Here is a 23,972-nt window from a genome sequence, read left to right as displayed (position 1 = left end):
ATTTGCAGGAGCCAAAGGGGGGGTGCAGTGGGGAAATAAACTCTCTGTTTGACAAAGACAAGCCAGCTCTGTTCTAAATGTTCATCACAGCTGGTGTCGTGTCTTCTGCGGGAAAATCACTGCGAGGCCGAGGGGAGACAGAACGTGAATAAGGATGATTTAGCGGCATAAATATGTTTGATCTGTAGTTTCAGTTTGTTTTTCTTATTTGTGGCATATTTTATTCAGAAAAAACAGTTGTAGTAGTGAAACATGTCTGTTATTAAAAAGGAGGTTTTGTGATTTTTATTTTCCTTTTCACATATGTGGCTTATATTACATTATATTACATTACATGTCATTTAGCTGAAGCTTGTGTCCAAAGTGACTTGCATTTTTAGTACACTCAACATTTATATCTTATTTGACACTTGGCTTTATACTTTTTAAATAATATAAATCTGTGTACATACCATAACAATATCCCGACAACTATTTCTAAATAAAATACACTTTTGAATTGTCCGTTTCAAAATTTCTAGCACTTTCAAAACTTAGTTTCTGTTTCTTCTGAACCATTAATAACAGGGATGTTTGGTTCCTCGGACCACGGATCAGACCAACTGACCAAAGTTACGTCCAGAACAAACAAGAGGTCTCAGCCCGAATCAAACTGAACCATGGGTCAGTTCGTATTAGACACTTTGTTTGGATAGTTCAGACTTTTGGACCCATTGCGGGAAGTTGATAGAACATTAAAACAGTTGAAGAAGAAAAAGCAGTGGATGTCGCTCAGAGTCTTCAGAAGGTTCATGTTGCAACACAGCGATGAACTTAAAGACAGGAAAACACAGAGAGGTGGCAAAGTAAAAACCTCTGAGTGTTCTTGAGTGATTCACCCGGATCCCTGACCTGAACCAGAGCAATGAAAATGGCTGTTGATCCACAACGCCCATTTAAGCTGCCAGAGCAGAGAAGAACAGCTGAAAATCCTCGAATCCATATGTGCAAACTTTGTTGAGCCGAAGCCGAGAAGACTCAAACCAAACTCACTGCTAAAGGCACTTTAGTATTGTATTGTTACACTCAAAGTATTGAGCAGAAGGTCAGAACACTTATTGTGGTGGGGAGGAAGAGCTGGTTTAGATTATAATTGCTTTTAATGTAAGGGTCCAACAATTAATATCTGAGGCAGAATTTCCCCCTGAGGATTTAAAGTCAGTTTAATCACTTAAATAACAAAGGTTAAAACGTACACACCGACGATAGACTAGATTATAAACATCTATAATTTGTGTTTATTGCAGATATGAATTTAAAAAGACAGGCAGAAAATGTATTCACAATTTATCAATGAACTCATTTAAACAATTTTAGCGTAAGGCTGCAAGAAGAAGTGTTGGTGCACACGTATTGGCCTCGTACATATTTGCAATTGCAAACTCAAATCCCAGACGCATATCACAAATAGCGTAAAGCAGACAAGAGCTTTGAATAACAAGCTGTGGTTTGACTTGGTGGAGACGTGGAGCGAAGTGTGGAAGACTTCATACATAATTCAGAGAGTTGTTTTGACATTTGCTCTTCTCCTCAATGTTAAATTGACCATAAAAGACAACTTGTCAGACAAACAATTTTCTATTCTCGCGCTCACAGGTATTTGTGTAGTTGTGTTACTTTCCTTGAAACCAAACTGATTCGCCTGATTGGTTGAAGCCAACATTAGAAATCGTCTCACCATTTACAGGCCTGGTAATGTCTTTGTGTGATTTCCAAGTATCGGACAAGTCTGTTATTAACATTGTCTGTTGCAATCAGCGAAGGTTAATAGAGCTTGTGTACGTAAAACAGTATTAACTTAAAAAATATGCAGGAATTAGTTTACTTTCTGTACTGACAGTTTTGTCATCATAGCTAATAGATGCTCTCATTTAGATATAAACTTTAACAAAGAGCAGTTTGGTGTGGAGCATTGAGCAAAAAGTTCATTAAAAATGTTATAAATAAATTATAAAAAGATGTTCCACGTCAATCGATGCAAACCTGCCCCACCGTGCCCTCATTAAAACTGCAGCCAGGAGAAGGATCCAGCTTCCTGTAAATAAAGCAGAGCTGGTCGTAGTAAGAGGAGAACAGTTTCCCCCCCCCCCCTCTGAAGTCCGAAGCTGCTTCTGCATGATGATGAATCTGCTGATGAATCCGCTGGCACTTCCTCGCTGAGTCCCCGACAGAGGCGCAGGGCAAAGGCATTCATTATTGAGCATTTGCATAATGACATATTATGATGTTTACATCGAAAGGGGGAAGTGATAATTAGTGACGGGCTGCACAGCAGGGCGGGGGGGGCTGTTCAGATGATATAACAGACAGATTCCAAAAGTTATTATGATACTAAACACAAGTGAGAATTGAGGATGGAACTGTGGCTTCCTGTAAGGCCACATTTAGAAAAACAAAATATTAACACACACAAATCTGTATCATTCATTAATGTTTGCAAAAATAAAAATAACTTTATATTCACCATATTCAATTTAGAGCTCAAAGCAAATTGCAACTGACCACTGTCAATTTCACTGCTTCCTGAATGTAGAATAGAGATAGTTAAAACATTTTAACATCTTCACTCCATAGAACCAATATTTCTTTGTCCTATATCATTAGTCCACTTGGATTGTGTTCAGCAGCAACAATCTGAACAAGCAAGTCTTTTATTTTCCTTTGCTCGTTGTTTTGATGAGTTAAAACCACTGCCCAGCAGGCACTGATTAGGAAGTAATTGAAAATGAACAGGAATGAATAGAATTGCCTCGGAGCTGACTCCCTGCCTCAGTGGTGGATTCAACCAGTGGCTCCTCTGCTGTTTTCTTTCTCAGATTAAACCTGTGCAGACGTGGGAAGCACTGTGCACACCTGCTGTCAGTACAATTAAATCAGCTTGGCAGGTGAATTGTGATTTTGGCTGCAAAAAAGGACGGCGATGCCAAATGTTTCACCTTTTAAAAACATCTCTGACACATTCTCTGTTGTTCTCACTGTGAAGCATCACTGGAAATTAATGGTTTTCTAGAGACTTGTTGATATTGTTCCATTCAGCAGCCTCTGCATGTAAAGATAAAAAATGTTTTACTTTACCGCTGTTATTTAATTCTCTCTAATCCGTCAACGACTCAAAGTTGACGTCTTATTCATCCATTCACATAATCATGGAGAGTCAGAGCAGTTAGGTGTTCAGTGTCTTGCTCAAGGACACTTCAACACGCTCTCTTCCAGAGAGGACTGCTCTTCCCCCCTGAGCAGCGCCACGTCAACACAAACAAACGAGAGTGCAAAGCTGAAGTCGTTAACACGCAGCCACTGCATCACGACTCCCTCTAATAAGGGTGTCTGCCCTAACAGCAGCTCCTCTTCCCCTGCGTCGGCTGGGCTGTAAATCAGCTCCAGACGGGAGCTGGACATCTGGGCTCACTTTCCCCCACACGCGTGTCCCCAGAGAGCCAGTCACACACCAGGGCATTACCCATAAGGCCGTGCTGTGGTTGGACTGGACGGCTGAGATGTTGAACATCTGCCGGGATGAAACTTAGTCCTGATCCTTTTCATCCTCTCCTGACTTTCTCATTACTCTCACTCACACACACAAACACACACACAGTCATGTACCATCTCTCCTACATGCATAACCCTAACCTTAAACTGAATCTAACTAAAAACATGCCCTCACTTTTTTTATATGCTATATTTTCATTTATATAAATTAATGGTTTATGGGGAGTTACCTTTATGTCCCCATAAGGAAAGTCCCCAAAATGTTGGTGTATAAACAGGTTGAGGTCCCCACAACATGATTAACACGGCCCTCACACAAACACACACACACACACACACACACAGACACACACAGACACACAAATAAATATATCCCTAATGAGATTTACTTGTCAAGGAATGCTAGCTGATTCATGACATGCAAAAGCAGCGTGATAGAATAAACATGAGGCTGCTCACTCGCAGTGGGATATAAAAGGTGCCATTTGGTGGATAGGTGGTCAAGTGCATTAATTTCAGCACAAGTGGCCCCAGGGAATCAAACTGCTGTAGTTTCCAGGACCACGTACTAAGAATCTCATCAGTTCAAATCTGTGGCAAAGACCTTTTCCCCTCCCTGCGACTGTCATAGCCATAAAACAGTGGTAAGAGGTGTCAGCTCTATGTGTGTGGTTATAGCAGTCAGGTTCTACGGTACTGTGCCCAATTGAGAGGTGTTAAAAACGTAGAGCGGCAGCACCAGAGTGTCTTTGGCACCGTGACGAGACTCATGGGCCACGAGCGGCTGCCCAGGAAGTGATTGTTGATTTTGGAGAGTCCCCGCCGGAACAGCTGTCCCATGGTAATGAGTTTGGAAGTGGCGTCTTTCTCATTTCCCCGACCGGGCGTGGATCTGATCCAGCTGGCGTACGCTCCATTGACAAAGAAAGATCGGTGAGAATGTAATGAACGGCTGCATCCAAGCTCTGGGTTTGTACGTGTTGTGGGAAAACAACCTGCTCAGACCATATTGAAAAGACGTAATTTGAGATCAAAGCAAAGTTTTGAAAGCTTTTTTACGAGAACATGACGTGCATCGCTCTCCGGAGATGCCAGAGATAAACAGGAGGTGAACATTTGTTTCACAAAGGATTACGTCTCACCCACAGATGGTTCGGTTGAACACTTATGCCTCGTCTGTCAGAGGTAATCTCATTTCATAACCTTCACACATCTGAGGATATGTGTGTCTTTTCTCATCCGGTTGTCATCCTCATCTGTGTCCCTGCTACACATGCTTTAGAAACTGTGCTCAGCTAAAACAAGCTTGTATCTCCAAGTTTACAGTTTGTCCACAAGTTTTCAGTGGGAGCTGAAGATTTTAGATTTGATTTTATAATGAGTGTTATACTGTAGCTAGATAACAGCTACATTTCATTTTATTCAACACTTTCTTGACTTGCCTGCTGCTTTTAAGTTGTAGTGAACAAGCTCATGAGGAGGATAATGCATCTTACTGTGCTCACATCCGTTTGGTTTGTGTGGGAGAAAACTTTTACCTGCTTTGTGATGCAATCGTGTGTGTTACAGATTCATTGTCATCGTGGAGTTCACCTTACATAACCCAGTAATTTGCAGAAGTGGTCTCGTTTGTGCGTTGTGGATTTTTTATAAACCTCTGACCAGTGCTACTCATCTGCAGCTTTAATAAGTTCACCAGAAACTTCCATGTCGTTAATTCTGCTAATCCATGCATGAAGGTTAGAACAATGAAAACCGAGACTTACTGAAATATAGAGCTCCAGTTTCTAAATTATGTTGTTCTGTTCATCTCTGTGAATCTCAATAAAGTTTATACCAGCTTTTTACTGCAGCTGATAAATATGTCATTGATGTATAAGTTCACGTAATAGTCACAATTTGAAGAGATGGTCGTTCAGTGTGTGTGTCTTTTATTTTATGATGCATGTTCGGGCTTTGTCACCAAAATAAAATACGTCCTTTCCTCCTTCGATGTTAAAATGTGTGTTTGCTTGTGTCGGCGTCGTCACTGTCAACTAGAGACGGAAACATATCACAAAGATTTTCCTTCCGTCTCATTCACTTCCACACAAAGGCTTCATTTACCCCCCCGATAGCAGCCGCTGATGTTGCATTGATTTGCGGCACCGAACTTAGCCGGGGCCTTGTCTCCGGATGTGATTGACAGCGCTGCCTCATGTGGGCACCGACGCCAGCACTGAAACATTGACTGAAGGCTGGATCCGAAATCAATCAAGATCACTTAGGCATGACCGGCTCATTCTGTCTTTCCATAACCATAGTTGTCAAGTGACTTGTCAGAGGGAGAATTGACTGTTTTTTTTTTCCTGGACAGACTTTTAACATGACTTCATCCACAGCTGTAACATTGACAGCGTCCACGTTTCAGTGCAGCAGCCGGAGTCAGGATTGTTAACAAAGGGTTGTTGAGTGAAAACAAAGTTTGAGTTTTATTTGTTGTAGCAGGAAAACAAATAAAAGCAAGTAGGCGTGAACAGTGGGACGCATGTTTACTTACTTGTAGTTTGACTCATTTCATTTTAATCCCATAAAAGTTTGCATATACTATGTCCCACTGACGTTTCTAATACAACGGCTGGAACTGTCCTTTTGCAGGGGGTCAGATGATGATGATGATGATGATGATGATGATGATGATGATGATGATGATGATGATGATGATAGTAAACTAAGTAGAACCATGCTTGGCTTGCAGAGACAGCGATTTATCTCTGGTATATAATTAGGTTTAATCCTAAACCCCAAAAATAGTTAGCAAAACAAAACTTAGACAATATGCTATTAAGAACTTGTCTGTGTGGTTATTTACAGGATAATTCATAACATTAGCAGTTGTTCATCTCTGTTGTTTTTGTTCCTGTATGCTGCTGATATGAATATTTGTGAGATGTTCAACTTCAGTTTACACCAAACTTTATCAGTCAACTATAAAGTGCTAAACGGGTATCAAAGATTTTGTCTGCATAGAAAACACAATGATAAGATTAGTAAGACTGAGTAAAACCTCTCTTGTGTTTTGTAAAAAGACATTGATAGTGGAACTTAAACCATTTTCTATTTCACAAAGTGGTTTTTATCATAAAATGTAAAACCTTTTCTTGCCTCAGGTTTTTCAAGTTCAAATGATTCAGTCCTTGGAAACCATTTTTTTAAAATACCATTAGAATGTAACATATATTATTCTATCCCACAACCCACCTGCCACTGCTTTCAGAAGAAATGTGACAAAGCACTTGACAATGCAACACAACAGATTAAATAAAGGTAGGGACGGAATAACAGAGGCGCTACGGCAGATAAAGAATAAACAATATTAAAGGTTATTACAGAGATAGAACAAGGCGGAGGAATCAAATAAACAAATAAGTAAAAACAGTAGAAACTGACAAGGGATTAAAACTGATGTGTGACCACAAACAATGAAAGACATAAAACAGGTACACATGCATACGTGTCCGACATTGGCACAAAACAAGGATGCAAATATAAAACTGTCGGTTCATATTAAACAGTTTCCCTCATGGACGTATAGGAAAACCTCTTTCTGCCTCTGTTTTAGTGGGAAGCAACTGTAGATGCAAAGCTGCATGAAAACTTTAATAGTCTTTAATATCCAGGCTTTATCAGATACCTGAATCCTGCAGCGATGGATGCCTTATATCTACTCGGGGATGGAGAGGGCATCCCATTTCCGACAGTATAGAGTGGAGGAGGGAAGGAGGGGGGGGCTCCTCACCCTCTAGTGAGGCACATGGTTTGATATTCCCCGACAGGCAGAAATAAATTACCCCCCCTGACAGACCTCTTCCCATTTGACAGCCTTACACAGGCGGGCAGAGGCAGGAGAGCGAGCTCACGAGGGGCCGCCTCAGAACTTCCTCCTTCCTCCTGCGAGGCTCTGACTGACGGCTCGAGTCTCCGCCGCCGGTAAAGCAAACAATAAATCACAGATGCTGCTGAAAATCAAATGCTGGGGACGATTGTTCTTTGTGTAACAATGACTTAAAAAAAAAGAAGAGAAATCAGCTGCCGATAAGGCTAAAAGATTTATGAGACATTTTGTTGAACGCTCACCGTTCAGCCAGCAGATGTAACATATTGGAATGCGGCCCGTGTGCAATAGTTCTGGTCCGATGGTTGAAATCCGAGCCGGGTTAATAGAGCTGTGCTTAATAGAGCACCAGAGGAGAGAGGCTGTGTGTGGAGCAGTGTGTGTATCTGTCCAACATCTCTGTTAATATGTGTATTCACAGTTTTTCTTCTGAAGCCGAGAGCAGGTTCCTCTGCCTGCTCCTCTGACCTGCTCTGTTTAACATCCATCCTCCTGCTAAGAGCATCACTGAACTTATGTAGGGTGCATTTATAATCGGTGTCAAACACTGTAGAGTAAAAGAAGTTTAACAAGGACTTTGACAGTTGTGGACTCTTCAGAGACAAATCGTCAGATTGTTTTTGGTGGACGTGTCTGTCCGTCAGTCTCCTGCTGACCTTGCTGACGCTGGGTCTGCTGCTGCTCCGTTATCTGTCCGGCTCATCGCAGCTGCTGTAAAGCTGCTCCAGATAAGGTGCTGTGGTCAGGAGGACCCTTCACCCCCCACCCCCCCAGTCTCTTAATCCACCTCGAGAAAGACGAGTTTGTGTGTTCTCAAATGTGTGTGTGTATACAACGTGTACCAGAAAGTACAAAATGCCTTTTTATCATTGATGTGAACAAAGATAAATAGATTTATTTTCTATTCCTTTCACCACTCTTACCGTTATTTATAAAAATGTATTTAAATAATTTCTATTTATTCAATACTCTCCATTTTACTGCATGTATTAGTCTGAAATAGTTTTTTTATTGTGTAAAATGTTTCTTTTCCTTGCTTTGTTATGTGTCATTATCATGTTAATCTGGTTTAAACTGCTCAAACCTGCAGGTGTTTTATAAATAAAGACTGATAGAGTGTTATGATATTTTTGATAAAGTTATTCCAAGGTTTCAATTAATCAAACTTCTTTATTAATGTCAGAGAAACATTTACCTCGACGTGTCTGGTACTTCTGAGCAGGATTACCCTAAAAACTGATTTCCCTGAAATTCTGTGGAGGGATGGGACACGACCCAATAATGAAATCATGAAATCAGAAGGTGATTCTAGGAATTTTCTCTCTTTAGCATTTTGATGTGTGAAAGTTAAATTTATCTTGATTTTAAAATATCATTCACAAATGGGGGGAATGCTATCTTTGATTCTGAGCAATTTGGACTCTATTCAGTTCTAGTTTAAATTTGTAATGGGCATCACAGTGTGAAACCATATGTATACATGTTTTATGTATGTATGTTGGTTAAGTGTAAAAGCTACTGGATGACCTAAATTTCCCACGAGATTAATAAAGTTTCCTTCTATCTATCTATCTACCAACTGCATTGGTGTTTTTGCTTGAAGGTACAAAAGACAGGTTCGTTCTCTACTAGAAATCACTGTAAAACAATTGAATTCTCCAGGTAGTAGTATTAAAAACATGATCTTCTTTTGATTACATGTTTTAATATGCACAGCTATGGTCAATTTAGTTATTAAAACTAAAGAAATCACTGTTGCATATGTTGCAGCCGAGTTCCAACCTGTTGCTGTTTTTACTTCTTTCTGCTCTGTGTATACGTTGTGTAGACATTGCATACAAGTTGTGTATACGTTGTTTGTGTGATGGGTGTATGAAGAGTGTATGATGTCTATACATTGTGTTTACGTTGTGTGTGTGTATGATGTGTTGTCTCAATACATTCTGCTCTTTGAAATGCAGATTGTCACCAGTTGCCAAAAACATTCTTCTTCTCCTGGTGGTTTTTATTCACGACGTCATCAGTCAACATCAACTTGACTTTGATTTCATAACTGTCGACTTTACAAAGTCTGTTGTCGTGTAAACGCTGCTGCTCATCATCAAAGCTCCTGAACCTGAAGAGACTGAACATCTTCAACGTGTCACTTTTGCAACATGTCAGTTTTGTCATCAAACACTAACGGGATGTTCTTCTCATCCTCACCTCGTGCCCCAGATCAGATCGGGAATATTCAAAATGTCAAAATGAGATGTGTAAAGTTGATTTTATTCGTTTTTTTTAATGCAAGTTTGTTTGTGTCCATATCTCAGCCCTCGTTTCATGTGATTGATCCAGCAGCCTCCCTGACACCGGGGGGGAAACATCATTGTCTCTGGTATCTTGACATCGATGTAACAAATGACTGTGGAGCTTTTTACAGTGTCACAGTTATACAACCTGTCACCATCCAGCACAGATTGACTGGAAGGGGAAATATCACCGGGTCCATCTGCCAGGATTCTTGGCTGCAGACACGTCATCAAGGTGTCACGGGGGAAATGGAGTATTCGGCTGCGGGGGAGCATCGACCACGGGCTGTGACCTGCAGGACAAACACTGCTGTTTGCTGATGGAAAGTTTGGAGTGGGGGGGGGGGGGGGAAATAACATGGATCCAGCTTGATGGACAGGAGCCATTGAGCCGCTCTGCAGAATTACTGCTTTGTTCCAAGTCTATCAATCAGCGGCGGGTGTTTCTGCACGAGGGAGCTGCCTGAGAGGGGAGCAGGAATGAGGGGCACCACACCCGTCTGTCCGTCACCCCTCGCTGCTGCATCCCCCCACCCCCGGGGTCCATCCACCCATGACTTAGGCTCCACGTTCTTCTTCATGGGTGTCGGGGATACGCAGATTGATTGACACCAGCTTCTTCCTTCTGACAGCCCCTCTGACAGGATGCGACCCCACGACCCTGCACACGTCTCAGTCGGTGCAGGGGCTCGATTGGACAAAGATAATTCCGGGACGTTAATAATAGAAATCGCTGGAATAAGAGTAAGCTCTCGACAGCTGGAGGCGAGGATTATTACTCATGCCTTCCTGGGTCTGAAAGATGTTAAATGAGGTGTGTTTTCTCATTTACATTTTAAAGAATAATCTCTTTATATGTGCCTGCTGCAGTGCAGGACTCTCCAGAGGATCCGGTATATGTCATTAGTGCAGGTCTGACAGCGAATTAGACAAATAAGAACCCTAAAGAGGAAGAATTCATCCGTTTTGAATTAAACGTGTTCCAATATTTACATTTCTCACAGCCGCAGGTGCACAAATCAATTTTTAGATGCTGGAATTAAATGACATTTAAACATTTTAATTAGTCCAATGTTTAAACATAAATTAATGTATAGAAGGAGGATAAAACTGACATTTAAACATTTTAATTAGTCGGATGTTTGAACGAAATAAATTATGAAAATCACAAAGAGAGAAATAAGGGTAAAATGACTTTTCAAAATGAATGACGTCAATGCACAAGATGACTGCTGTTTCATAATGAGATGGAAAGAATGGATAAGTTGGACTGCATGTAAATATGATATAATATATTCATTTATATATATATATATATATAATTCATATCAACCACTATTTCTCTTCCATTTCTTCGGTCACAGTCTGGTGCTTCCACCTCATGGAGCAGACTCATGTGGGAAGGGGGGGGGCTGATAAAGAGGAAGCATATTCTTCAGATTTTTCTTCTTGGGTCACACAGCGATTTAGTAATGTACCGTTAAGATACTGACACAGAAAGCCGGAGCCTTGTTTGGTATTCAGGGGGGGGGGGGGGGGGGGGGAAGAGCTGTTGACAGCAAACAAATACAAGTGAGAGAGAGTGAGCGTCAGAGCTCATTGACTGTTGTGATCGACCTCGGGTTTACACTGTAAATAAACACAGCGTGGCTCCGAGTGAGGGAAGCAGAGGGGAGCTGGAGGAGGGGGGGTGTTTACTGAAGAGGACCTTTTATCATTCTCCTCATTTTCTGTCATATCACATAATGTCACAGTGTTGGATCTTTCTTGATGGTTATCTCAAAATAATGACAAGATAATTTAAGCTTTTAAATCTTTGCAAATTTATTGTTATTTTCAAAGAATGTTTTCTCTGCCAATGTTTCTAATCTTTTTCCGAGCACAATATTAAATTAACACCTAACAATTGATCTTTTCACTTTTACATTGCATATCAACAGTAAAGACCCCAAACCACACAAAAAACATTCAATCTGAATACGAAACAACTTTGTTTTTTATTATAATTAAAGTATTTTTAAGGTACACTAATACAACTACAACATATTAAAGTACAGACAACAAATCAAACAAACTACAAGATACAAACTATTTTTATATTGCATTTACAATACAAATCAGACGGCAAACTTTTGCTGATCCTCAATCTCTAATCAACTGGATAAAGAAAACCCTTGGGTGTCAGATTTCTCTGAACTCTTAGATTAGATTATTTTATATCCATGATGATACTGGTCATATTGTCACAGCTCATTATACTACAAGTCTACTTGAGAAACATTATAGGCTTTTAAAGTAAAGTCCTTAATACAACATGTGTATTAATCACACAGACTTTAACCTTCTCCTCTACCTACAGGGTGTTTGGCACGTGCAAAATTTAGTCATAAACTTTAGTTTGAAACAAATGAAAGAAATTTGGAGGTGAACAGATGAGGGAGCGCGCACACAGGCACACACACACACATACACACACACACACACACACACACACACACACACACACACACACACACACACACGATCCACGTCCAGTCACAAGAGGCTGTGGAGGAGCAGTGCAGCTTTTCTTAATAAAACATTCACAGCTTCCCCGCAGTGGAGAGACACTGTAATCTCTCCCTATCGGCTCCAGCAGCCCGGCCTAAGAGGCCCCTTCTCTCAGCGGGGTTCAGTCAGGGAGGAGACGGCCGCAGCAGCGGGGAACATTTACCCGAATATTCTCCTCATCCGGAATGTTCTTCACATTATGCTTCACACACTCACACAGTTGGAATCATCTTAGGATGCTGCTGGATACTGCCGGAGCCTGCACATCCCTGGAGATGACTGTGAATAATTGATTTTAACCAGGGAGACGTTTGCATTTTTCCATTTCGAGGAGCGTCTCGCGGAGGTGATTCAATAGTCGAATGATACTTGCAACACTTTGGGAAAGTTTGAGGAAGCATAAATTGTAGGTCTAGGATGTGTCCCAGTGGATTTTGGGGAACAATAAAGAGATTTATTTAGAAAATCTGCGCAAAATTGTTTGACTTTTTTCATCCACAGGTTGACCTGGATGTCAGGGTTTAAAATGGAGCTTCAATCGGGGGTGTGAATGTGCTGTGATGACAAACACCAGGACCCTAAAGGAAAACACTGCATCTTCATCTTCTAGCACGTCCACTGGGAGACTTCCTGCCATCAGGAACACAAAGTAGACAACAAACTTCCCCACCAGTGTCACAGTTATGTAATCAGATTTCACCTCACGCAGACTGAACTTGAAGTCTGCCTGACTTTTTATCAAAAAAACCAAAGTCCCTCGTGGCTTCTCTCCTCGCTGCCTCCAGTGTTGTCTTTCATTTCTGGGTCACGAGGGGGAGGAGAGACTCAGGTTCCTGCAGAAGAAGGTGTGTAAACACTCGGCGGCTCGCTCAGGAGGTAAACATGACTCAGCGTTCGTACCCTACTTTCCTCAACTTTGATGTTTCGGAGCGACGGCATTAACATTCTGGAAGAAGCGCCGTGTGCTTGTGCTCATCACATCTCCCTCAAACTCGGAGCTTAGGGGCGAAAGAACTCTGCCAGGGATTTTTCTCCTGAGCGATTCTCACAGAGTTTATTTTTTTCACGCTGCTGTTCTGACGCCTCAGGCAACGCGGCCAGCTGGATACATCTCAGGGCCGAAGCTGGGGGCTGAATGTTAAAAGATAACTTGTGTTACAACAGGAAGTGGTCTCAGCTCAGCGTCCGAATCATTTAGATCTGACTGATGAAACCTTAATGGAGCATTAAGTCTCACAAACAGGCCGGAGATTACCCTGCGCAGGCCGTCAGCTCGAGCTTCCTTGGTTTTCACGGGTGGACGTCTGGGTGATTAATGCACAGTGATACTTTCGGAGATTGTAAATAGAAGGGACGCCCACTCGAATCACACTTTACACAGTGATTATTGCACGTCTGATGTTTCCAACTTACAGCCTCTACAGTTAATTGTGCGGTTAGAGCGTTAAACTCATTTTCGCGTTCAGGATTTATTTTTGTCAGGACCAAAAAACTGTGGCTTAATGACGCACTGCAGCGTTATACATGGCTTCTCTCCGGGTATATAAAAACTAGGATGCATCATCAGTGGTTTGCCAGTTACTGCATCATATATATAAACATATATATATACTACAGTTTGCTTTCCATCTGTACGCCTTGTCTGACAGATCCATCTTCCCTGGACGTCAGGATACGTGATAACACTAGAATCTTCCAATCACCAAATGTGCGTCGACATGTAATCTTACAATCACTGGCCCTTCCAGTCACATGATTGTTTTCTAAAGGTCTGCCCCTGCGTGCTGGTTAAAGAAAGGTAAGAAACTCTGACCTGGTTTCTGGAGCAATGGAAAACTTCCTGAATGTGGACACAGGTTCATATTTAGGGAAAGATTCCAGAGTTACAGCTCGTTAAAAGTATTTTTTAAGTCACTGGCAGGACTCGAACCTGTGACATCCTTTACTTCCTGCTTCTCGACACAAGGAGCCTGGTACGTGTTGAATTGGAGCTGAATGTCGGGAAGTAAACTGTGATGTACAGAATTCACTGAGCTCATTTGACTGCTCTGTTTTTCCCAACCCAGTCTCATCAGAAAATGTTCAATGGCAACGTTGGTCCACTTGGACCGACGTTACCATCTCACAATCTGGCCTCTCAGATTGTGAGATGGTAACATTTAGTCCTCCCATTGTTTTGCATTGGCGTGTTCTCACGTCACGTGACTCTCAAGCTCCCGTCTGCGGAGAGGAAAACATGGCGGAGATTCCTTGTTTTTTCAGATAAAAATATAATTTTGTAACTTAGTTTGGGCATAAAAATACATTCTGACACCATTTCTAGCGAGAAATGTGGTCTTTGCTTCCACAGTCTTCAGCCAGTTCGTGCTTATGATAAATATTTTAATAGTTATCACGCATGTTTTTATCGTTGCTATGATGGTTGCCATGGCACCACGGGCGCAGCTTGGTGTTTAAATCACAGTCCCTGCGTGGTGTCCTTCAGTGATCGTGAATGTTATTCATGTTATATAATAGTAATATTTGAGGCTAGATTACATCTCTAATGAGAAGGATCATGCGAGTCTGTTTATACCGAGGCCGGCCCGAGTGCGCGACCGGCCCGAGTGGCGCGAGCCGAGCGGCCCGAGTGCGCGAGCGGACCGAGTGCGCGAGCGGACATGACGTGTGGCTGTCGTAAAAACCCTATTTGTAAACAACCAGCCCTTTAACTCGGGGCTGCGTCATAAACACGGCGCGCTTGGAAGACCACGATGTCATCTTCCTTCTGTCAGGTAAGTAGTTTATTGTTTTTAAAGATCGTTACGATCTAGGTTTACAGTCCGAGTGCGGAGAGTCCGTCAATCCACACTATGGACGCTGTTCATCAGCTAATACGCCATTGTTAGCCACATGCTTCAGCCCACGGTAGCCTGTGCTACCTGGGAGGTGAATACATGGTTGTTGAAAGCAGTTCAAGACGCTTAGCTCATCATTGAGGGACGCTACAATATAAATATAAACATGAATTTGATTTATGAATGCTTTAGATTAATAAGGAGTGTATTTGTCTACCATTACTCCACAATATCAGGTCAATTTGGTTTAATGTATAGTATGCACTATGACAATAATGTTTCCATGTTATGGAGTTGCGATTCATTTTATAAAACAATTGCTATGTTCTGTTTTTTAATCAAGGAGGATCCAAGTGAAGCTACAGGAGTTTCATTAACGTCAACAACTTGGACCAAACAGTTTGTTTTGCTTGATGAAGAGCAGGAAGGGCAGCCTGGAGAGAAAGAGAAGCCGGGTTGAGCCCACTACCATCATCCACGTACCACGAGGAAGATGAGGGAGAGAAATGATCCTACCATTAAAGAGGTACTTTTAAGTTACATACCAGAAAAAACATTTTATATAATTTGCCAAATATACATTTTTATTAAATCCCCAAAGTACACTTGCTGAAATACAAGTTAATATCACACTGAAAGAATTTTGATCAATCATGCTTCCCTGCTGTGATTGTTTAACTAGGAAAACAACTTTTTCCACAGGAAGGCAAGTAAATTTAAGGAATACATGTGCAAAGTTTTCCTCTGTTATGTATAATGATGACCCCCATCAAACATAATGTTAGCAATATTTACACCTTTTAATTTATACTGTTTATTTCTGTCTACATGTGTGAATTTGCCTTCATTAGTTTCAGAAAAGAGCGATGATGTATCGGTCAGTGGACGGCAGCACGAGACTCCGCAAACTAGTCTGTAAGCAAAGCAGACGAAGGCATCGAGGTTGCGGCCTGCCATCATTGTTATTTTGCTTAAGGGACTGAATATGTTTCATGTAGAAATATTAGCATTTCCCTTATATCTACCAAAACTGCTTGTTTCACAGACTGCAGTTTTGTTTTGATCCGATGTGGTGTGCAAATACAACCGTATCTGCAATGGGTTGTGGGGCATTAACATTTGTAACTCTAATTTTGTTTTGACAGACTGTGAAAAGAACGTTGAGAACATCACCACTCTACAGGAAGACACAGTCCAGTAATGGGTGTCAGAAGTTCAGTAGTGAACGACAGGTACTGTGGAAAAATATGTGTCATTGTTGTACAATGTCCTTTGACTCTGTTTAAACAAGGTCAACACAAAAAGGTTTGATTGTAAACTGATATCGGTATGAATTCATGTTATTCTCCTCGTCAAAAGAAACAAACAATCCAAATTACCTGCAGAAAGCCCTTGATGGACGCTTCAGCTGCATCGTCAGACTGGTGAGACAGCAAGATGCCAACTTTAATGCCAATTTATTTGTGTAACATTCTGTGACCAAATGTATAGATAACTTTTTGTAGATTGTAAAAATAGATAACCCATTTATTACAAAAAAACTACACTAGAATTATCGCACTGCGTTGTATGACTCCGCTAACCAGAGCAGTGTCCGTCTACATATTTCTACATATTTTCTCTCATATAAATGACACTGTATCTCTTGACAACTGAAACCATAAGATGAGGTCAGTGTGGCCTTGACCTTTTTACTTTAAGACAAATACAAAGTTAGACAATCCGAAAACATGCAGTTATGCCTCCGGCGACTCGCTATTGCAGAGGCATTAAAACCGTAGTGTAGTAGATTGGATTTTATTGGTGTTACATTGGACATCTTGTATGGGTACACCAAAAAATATATTTGGTTTCACATTCTAGATGGCAATAAGCAGAGTCATCAACTCAGGAAAAATATTTCTGTAGAAAAGAAAGCCTTGTATGTGTGTATGTATACATACACACAAACGCACAATTGAGACGTTTTTGTCTTTTATCATATATTCTCAGGCAGTACTGATGCATTTACTGAGAGGGGACGTGAGGGCCTACTCTGCGTGCTCAGAGTTCAAGCCCAGCAGGCTGCAGCGGGCCTGACATATTCTGGAACAGCAGCACAGTCTTTGGATGACTCCTCTGAAGATGAAAACATGGCGAGGTACTTCTCCACTGATGAAGAACTGTGAGGGCTGTGATTAGCTACACTCTCTTGCTACAAGGCTACTCATGCTACTCCCTGGCAGCCTTAGGAAGGCATTAGCTTGCTGTGTGGTAGCTGTTAGCTTCAGCATTTTTAGTTTTTAGTGGCCTGTCTGACGTTTATGTTAAAAAAAAATCAGAGGGAACCATCTTCATAATTTAACACTATGGTTTGTTTGTGTCCTTCAGTTCTTCTCAAGAGAAGCAGTACAGGTGTGCCTCAGCTCCACGGTCCCTCCTGCAGCCTCCGCTCCTGATGCTAACCTCATGTCTCCATCACACCAAGCAGCAGACCTGGATTGACAGACCTTTCTCCAGAGCTGCCCCCTCCCTCTGAAACCCCCCTCTCCAAAACACTATTTGTGTAGTTTTTAAAGTATTTTTTGCATGAGAATTGTTGATCATAACATTTCCAGCAGATGCCTTAATATAATGTTTGTGCACAATAAATGACATTGATCATAACATAATGGTATTTCCTTGCACTTCTACACCATGATATTGTCAGATAAGATGCTGATTACATTAAAGCAGTGAATGCTCTGCTTTAAGCAACATAAACACACAATGATTCAATGGATCTGAAGTAGAATGGGCACATTACATTCTGTAGAGAATGCCTCAGTTATGGAAGTCAGAAAATAACTTTCTTTATCTGAGGTTCCAGCCATTTATAGTCACAGCAAAGCACACAGGTCTGGTTGTCTAAGTGGCGCCCATATCATTGTTTAAGATGTGTAACATCAAGTTTGTGTTTCAGTGCAAAATTAGTCATTAGTCAAGAGTTCACCATCTTGTTTACACTAAAATTAGGTGACCCAGATGTTTCACAATGCAATCTGATAAGGTCTTATGAGAAACATTCTTAACATTAAAGAAATCAACACAGAGGATAGCAATATCTGTTTGACTTTAATCAGTAGCTGGTAATCGGCAGCCTGACTTATTCAAACACATTAATACTACAATGAATGAGGCAGGGCCTTCTATCAGAAATCAACTATATCGTCACGTTATGTTTCTCTTGAGCACATGGAAATTACCTTCAGCTTCCACTTACTGTCACCTGAACCATACTGTTATTTCTGTATCTACAGTGACTTTTAGGAAAACATATACTAGAGGGCAATGTATAAACATTAATACATCTTATTTATATAGAGCTTTTCAAGAAGTGCAAGTACTAAACTGAGGGAAAGCTAATACAAACAATATATATATATATCTTATTTCCATGTGCCAGGACAGCCTCACACTTGGATATAAACCAATTTTTGAATACATTTGCTTATACTGGAGATCTTTTAAATTAATGTCCCAGAAATGATTTCTGATGGAAAACCCCTGCCTTATTCATTGTAGTATTAATGTGTTTGAATAAGTCAGGCCGCTGATTATCAGCTACGGATTAAAGTCAAACAGATATTGCTATCCTCTGTGTTGATTTCTTTAATGTTAAGAATGTTTCTCATAAGACCTTATCAGATTGCATTGTGAAACATCTGGGTCACCTAATTTTAGTGTAAAGAAGAAGGTGAACTCTTGACTAATGACTAATTTTGCACTGAAACACAAACTTGATGTTACACATCTTAAACAATATGATATGGGCGCCACTTAGACAACCAGACCTGTGTGCTTTGCTGTGACTATAAATGACTGGAACCTCAGATAAAGAAAGTTATTTTCTGACTTCCATAACTGAGGCATTCTCTACAGAATGTAATGTGCCCATTCTACTTCAGATCCATTGAATCATTGTGTGTTTATGTTGCTTAAAGCAGAGCATTCACTGCTTTAATGTAATCAGCATCTTATCTGACAATATCATGGTGTAGAAGTGCAAGGAAATACCATTATGTTATGATCAATGTCATTTATTGTGCACAAACATTATATTAAGGCATCTGCTGGAAATGTTATGATCAACAATTCTCATGCAAAAAATACTTTAAAAACTACACAAATAGTGTTTTGGAGAGGGGGGTTTCAGAGGGAGGGGGCAGCTCTGGAGAAAGGTCTGTCAATCCAGGTCTGCTGCTTGGTGTGATGGAGACATGAGGTTAGCATCAGGAGCGGAGGCTGCAGGAGGGACCGTGGAGCTGAGGCACACCTGTACTGCTTCTCTTGAGAAGAACTGAAGGACACAAACAAACCATAGTGTTAAATTATGAAGATGGTTCCCTCTGATTTTTTTTTAACATAAACGTCAGACAGGCCACTAAAAACTAAAAATGCTGAAGCTAACAGCTACCACACAGCAAGCTAATGCCTTCCTAAGGCTGCCAGGGAGTAGCATGAGTAGCCTTGTAGCAAGAGAGTGTAGCTAATCACAGCCCTCACAGTTCTTCATCAGTGGAGAAGTACCTCGCCATGTTTTCATCTTCAGAGGAGTCATCTAAAGACTGTGCTGCTGTTCCAGAATATGTCAGGCCCGCTGCAGCCTGCTGGGCTTGAACTCTGAGCACGCAGAGTAGGCCCTCACGTCCCCTCTCAGTAAATGCATCAGTACTGCCTGAGAATATATGATAAAAGACAAAAACGTCTCAATTGTGCGTTTGTGTGTATGTATACATACACACATACAAGGCTTTCTTTTCTACAGAAAAATTTTTCCTGAGTTGATGACTCTGCTTATTGCCATCTAGAATGTGAAACCAAATATATTTTTTGGTGTACCCATACAAGATGTCCAATGTAACACCAATAAAATCCAATCTACTACACTACGGTTTTAATGCCTCTGCAATAGCGAGTCGCCGGAGGCATAACTGCATGTTTTCGGATTGTCTAACTTTGTATTTGTCTTAAAGTAAAAAGGTCAAGGCCACACTGACCTCATCTTATGGTTTCAGTTGTCAAGAGATACAGTGTCATTTATATGAGAGAAAATATGTAGAAATATGTAGACGGACACTGCTCTGGTTAGCGGAGTCATACAACGCAGTGCGATAATTCTAGTGTAGTTTTTTTGTAATAAATGGGTTATCTATTTTTACAATCTACAAAAAGTTATCTATACATTTGGTCACAGAATGTTACACAAATAAATTGGCATTAAAGTTGGCATCTTGCTGTCTCACCAGTCTGACGATGCAGCTGAAGCGTCCATCAAGGGCTTTCTGCAGGTAATTTGGATTGTTTGTTTCTTTTGACGAGGAGAATAACATGAATTCATACCGATATCAGTTTACAATCAAACCTTTTTGTGTTAACCTTGTTTAAACAGAGTCAAAGGACATTGTACAACAATGACACATATTTTTCCACAGTACCTGTCGTTCACTACTGAACTTCTGACACCCATTACTGGACTGTGTCTTCCTGTAGAGTGGTGATGTTCTCAACGTTCTTTTCACAGTCTGTCAAAACAAAATTAGAGTTACAAATGTTAATGCCCCACAACCCATTGCAGATACGGTTGTATTTGCACACCACATCGGATCAAAACAAAACTGCAGTCTGTGAAACAAGCAGTTTTGGTAGATATAAGGGAAATGCTAATATTTCTACATGAAACATATTCAGTCCCTTAAGCAAAATAACAATGATGGCAGGCCGCAACCTCGATGCCTTCGTCTGCTTTGCTTACAGACTAGTTTGCGGAGTCTCGTGCTGCCGCCCACTGACCGATACATCATCGCTCTTTTCTGAAACTAATGAAGGCAAATTCACACATGTAGACAGAAATAAACAGTATAAATTAAAAGGTGTAAATATTGCTAACATTATGTTTGATGGGGGTCATCATTATACATAACAGAGGAAAACTTTGCACATGTATTCCTTAAATTTACTTGCCTTCCTGTGGAAAAAGTTGTTTTCCTAGTTAAACAATCACAGCAGGGAAGCATGATTGATCAAAATTCTTTCAGTGTGATATTAACTTGTATTTCAGCAAGTGTACTTTGGGGATTTAATAAAAATGTATATTTGGCAAATTATATAAAATGTTTTTTCTGGTATGTAACTTAAAAGTACCTCTTTAATGGTAGGATCATTTCTCTCCCTCATCTTCCTCGTGGTACGTGGATGATGGTAGTGGGCTCAACCCGGCTTCTCTTTCTCTCCAGGCTGCCCTTCCTGCTCTTCATCAAGCAAAACAAACTGTTTGGTCCAAGTTGTTGACGTTAATGAAACTCCTGTAGCTTCACTTGGATCCTCCTTGATTAAAAAACAGAACATAGCAATTGTTTTATAAAATGAATCGCAACTCCATAACATGGAAACATTATTGTCATAGTGCATACTATACATTAAACCAAATTGACCTGATATTGTGGAGTAATGGTAGACAAATACACTCCTTATTAATCTAAAGCATTCATAAATCAAATTCATGTTTATATTTATATTGTAGCGTCCCTCAATGATGAGCTAAGCGTCTTGAACTGCTTTCAACAACCATGTATTCACCTCCCAGGTAGCACAGGCTACCGTGGGCTGAAGCATGTGGCTAACAATGGCGTATTAGCTGATGAACAGCGTCCATAGTGTGGATTGACGGACTCTCTCCGCACTCGGACTGTAAACCTAGATCGTAACGATCTTTAAAAACAATAAACTACTTACCTGACAGAAGGAAGATGACATCGTGGTCTTCCAAGCGCGCCGTGTTTATGACGCAGCCCCGAGTTAAAGGGCTGGTTGTTTACAAATAGGGTTTTTACGACAGCCACACGTCATGTCCGCTCGCGCACTCGGTCCGCTCGCGCACTCGGGCCGCTCGGCTCGCGCCACTCGGGCCGGTCGCGCACTCGGGCCGGCCTCGGTATAAACAGACTCGCATGATCCTTCTCATTAGAGATGTAATCTAGCCTCAAATATTACTATTATATAACATGAATAACATTCACGATCACTGAAGGACACCACGCAGGGACTGTGATTTAAACACCAAGCTTCGCCCGTGGTGCCATGGCAACCATCATAGCAACGATAAAAACATGCGTGATAACTATTAAAATATTTATCATAAGCACGAACTGGCTGAAGACTGTGGAAGCAAAGAGCACATTTCTCGCTAGAAATGGTGTCAGAATGTATTTTTATGCCCAAACTAAGTTACAAAATTATATTTTTATCTGAAAAAACAAGGAATCTCCGCCATGTTTTCCTCTCCGCAGACGGGAGCTTGAGAGTCACGTGACGTGAGAACACGCCAATGCAAAACAATGGGAGGACTAAATGTTACCATCTCACAATCTGAGAGGCCAGATTGTGAGATGGTAACGTCGGTCCAAGTGGACCAACGTTACCATTGAACATTTTCTGATGAGACTGGGTTGGTTTTTCCATTTCCATCCATTGTTTGTGTGATTTCTTTTGCCTGATGCTCATTCTGTCAGATTACCTTCTGTCCTTCCTGCTTCCTGTTGAATCTGGAGACTTTCATTGACTTTAATCACGAGTCAAACCTGTCAAATGAAAACGGGCTCATGACGGGGCCTGAACCGTGAAACACATTTCTTACGGAGAACAGTCACCGGATTAACGACCTGCAAATATTTTATTTTGCAAAGATTCATTATTCCCTTTAAAAAAATAAGGGGTTGTTCATCTTTAGTGCAAATTTAAGCATAAACCGATGGATGTGTAAAATTGATCCTGACATTAATATCAACATATAGTCGATGGCATAAAATATTCTCCCTGGTTCAACCTCACAAGACTCCATGCTCTCTTTTTCCTTCCTTACCTCAATTGCCCTCAAAGTTTCAACCCCTGCAAAGACGTGCATGATTGTGTGTGAGTGAGTGTGTGTGTGTGTGTGTGTGTGTGTGTGTGTGTGTGTGTGTGTGTGTGTGTGTATTAGAATCAAGAGCTTGTCACAACAGGGAGGAACAAGTCTGCTTCCATTTTCCACCAGAGGTTGCTGTTTTGTTTCTTTCACAATAAAGACTTTCATTTTGTTTGTTTTTTTGCTTCCGAATCCAATCTTTTCTCCTCCTACACCTCCTCCCGGCGGAAGCTCCCCAAATAGCAAAGCAGCACTTCAAACAGGCACCGACATCCTCTGGAAAAGCAGTGATGGGGTCCAGCTCGGGGCTGCCCAGCGAGGAGAGGAGGAAGCGAGGGGAGGAGGGCGCGTCGTGGAGATAAACACAAGCCAGAACACCTGGGGAATACATGTTTGCGGCTGCAGTGCGGCTTATGTTGATCCTGCAGCCTCATTCACAGGCAGATTCAGCGCAGGCGCCCACTGGCTGGTTTATAATTCCCTTCACAGACTGGAACTCCTCTTCCCGCAGCCAGAAACTTTTAAGAATGGCATGCAGCACCAGACCGGTCGTGTTTGTTTTCGAGGAGAGAGAGGCTTAATATGAAAAGAGGGATGACGCCAATTCCCCCAAACCGAGGAACCGACGTGCAGTGGGACTTGAGGGATGCCGGAGTGATCCGATGTAGAGCTTAGTCAGACTTTTTTTGCATTTTGTGGGGCAGGCATTCGGTAAATGCATCACCTAATGACATTAACTGGTTGTAATGCAGAGCCCTGATGTCGTGAGTCAGTTCAGGGCTTCGTGAAATGACCACATCTGTCTTTGTTTCTTTTTTCCCCCCGACCAGAACCTCTCAGTCTCCAGCTCTCTCTGGCTCCATGCTCATAATCCTGGAGCAGCTCAATGGGCTCAGGGTTCCAGTCATTACTCACTTCAATTCTCTGTTTGGTTTGTTTCTCTGCGCTGGCCATTAGCCACAGTCAGAATT

The 23,972-nt window shown here is 41.3% G+C and overlaps 2 long non-coding RNA genes across 4 annotated transcripts; one reads left to right on the top strand and one right to left on the bottom strand.

The window, feature by feature from the left end:
- The first annotated feature begins 14,918 nt into the window (after window positions 1-14,918).
- On the top strand, window positions 14,919-17,725 carry LOC128438691 (uncharacterized). 3 transcript variants are annotated; one of them, XR_008338378.1, is made up of 6 exons: window positions 14,919-15,017; window positions 15,424-15,606; window positions 16,226-16,312; window positions 16,440-16,504; window positions 17,073-17,220; window positions 17,451-17,725. It is a non-coding gene; the product is annotated as an uncharacterized LOC128438691 (long non-coding RNA). The 3 variants fall into 3 exon arrangements; XR_008338377.1 differs by having other exon boundaries at window positions 16,226-16,504; XR_008338376.1 differs by having other exon boundaries at window positions 16,226-17,220.
- Window positions 17,726-19,182: 1,457 nt separating this feature from the next.
- LOC128438560 (uncharacterized) lies at window positions 19,183-21,967 on the bottom strand. Its single transcript, XR_008338342.1, has 5 exons — window positions 21,834-21,967; window positions 21,243-21,425; window positions 20,345-20,623; window positions 19,629-19,776; window positions 19,183-19,398 (listed from the first exon to the last, which is right to left on the bottom strand). It is a non-coding gene; the product is annotated as an uncharacterized LOC128438560 (long non-coding RNA).
- Window positions 21,968-23,972: the final 2,005 nt, after the last annotated feature.

Source organism: Pleuronectes platessa, chromosome 4, assembly GCF_947347685.1.
Source record: "Pleuronectes platessa chromosome 4, fPlePla1.1, whole genome shotgun sequence".
Lineage (NCBI taxonomy): Eukaryota > Metazoa > Chordata > Actinopteri > Pleuronectiformes > Pleuronectidae > Pleuronectes > Pleuronectes platessa.
This window is presented reverse-complemented; position numbering and strand designations above follow the sequence as displayed.